Source organism: Atta colombica, unplaced genomic scaffold (assembly GCF_001594045.1).
Source record: "Atta colombica isolate Treedump-2 unplaced genomic scaffold, Acol1.0 C712136, whole genome shotgun sequence".
NCBI lineage: Eukaryota > Metazoa > Arthropoda > Insecta > Hymenoptera > Formicidae > Atta > Atta colombica.
The window spans coordinates 1-1741 of record NW_017259009.1 but is presented as its reverse complement, the minus strand read 5'-3'; the positions used below and the strand labels follow the sequence as shown (position 1 = coordinate 1741).

The following is a 1741-nucleotide window of genomic DNA, read 5'->3' as shown; positions in this document are numbered from 1 at the left end:
AATAAAAATTTCGAAGGCAAGCCGTGCCTATTATCTGGATGGACAAATACAACAGTAATGTTTAATTTATGATACAAAAATTTTCCAATTATACATAATCAGGAAAGAACTCTTTCTTAAAGTAATTTTATTATTTTCTTTTTATATAAATATAACATGAAATTAGAAATAATAAGTGTAAAAAGATATTCTAACAACCATAATTCTGCTGCTGTTATTCATTGTTCGATACTCGATGTAATAAATAATAAATTATCCTTTTTAGAATGGAGACTTGCAACAAACTGAATTGACAGTTGTTAAGCAAAAAGAATGCGCGAAAAGTCACTGGGAACTGACAGAAAGCCATATCTGCGCTACAGCTCAAAACAGAACGAATGAATACAAGGTGAGTCGTCGATTATTAATATGATACAATAAATCAATTATATATATATTTTTGATATAACATCAACAGATTAATAAATGAATCTAACCATTCAATATCATTTTGTTACGTATCTATCACATAAATATTGCGTAAAAACATCTCACAGAAATAAAAATGATTATAAAATTTTTTAAATATTGATTTTTTAAATATCGCTATTAAGAACAACAATATAAAAAGCAAATGTTATATATTTATTAATAAAAAATGTTATAGCGTAGCAAAATAAAAAACTTCATGTTTCTTCTACTTTACTGCGCTATAACTTTATATTTATATTCTTATATTTATATACTTATGAAAGTAGAAATAATATTAAAAGACTCTAATTATATGTCGACTGAATTTTTGCATTTTGACATGAATTGATATATTTACATCTTCTATATATATTTATAAAAAGATATGAATCTTATAAAATAGTTTAATACTAAATAGTGATCTAATTAAATTACTTATATTTAAATGAGTATAATAAGTAATTAATTATACAATAGTTTTATATGTCATTTTATATATCAGTATTTTCATATTAATTACATTTTCATTCAAGGACGATCTTGGTGCACCTTTGATCGCTAATGGTGTTCAAATTGGAATCGTTTCCTTCGCCTGTTCCTGTACTCTTGGACAGCCAGATGTTTACACAAGAGTGCCCAGTTTCCTGTCTTGGATCAAAACAAATTTGAAGAATTAAGAGATATTTCATTTGTTTATTACCATTAGGTGTTACGAAATTTATAATTCAAAGTAACAGTAATAGTATAGTTTTTAAACAATTATTTCTGCGAAATGTATGCTTTTTTTCAATTAAATAAATTATCAATATAAACAGAACAATAATAATCATCAAAGTTGTTTTTATTCTAAGATTTATTCTCAGTCATCGCAGTTATCCGCAATAAATAATATCATTTTACTTATATTAAATTATACAAAATTGAGATAAATCTACATGATACTGTTATAAATGAGTTAGACAAATTTAATAAAGAAAAATTATTTAAAACATAAATTATTATAAATAAAAAAAAATTCAGTAAAAAAACATAAAAATAGATGATTATGTTATAAATTTCAAAAATTAAAATAGACATGACGCATAAAGTTAAATATTTATAGATAATTTACAGTAAATTGTCTTATACGAATAAGATTCCGAATTACATATTTCTCATTCGCAATGTTAATACAATAATTTCTAATGGCTAAATAAATGGTATCTGAATGAACGATAGAACTTTCGCAAAAGTTCATATCACATTTAGATGTGGTTGGCATATTAGTTAAAATGTTAAATTATATACAGTT

General features: G+C 23.6%; 1 long non-coding RNA gene across 1 annotated transcript; it reads left to right on the top strand.

Annotated features, from left to right (window-relative positions):
- Position 1: 1 nt before the first annotated feature.
- Positions 2-1171, top strand: LOC108684032. The gene is made up of 3 exons (XR_001932048.1): positions 2-54; positions 266-388; positions 984-1171. It is a non-coding gene; the product is annotated as an uncharacterized LOC108684032 (long non-coding RNA).
- Positions 1172-1741: the final 570 nt, after the last annotated feature.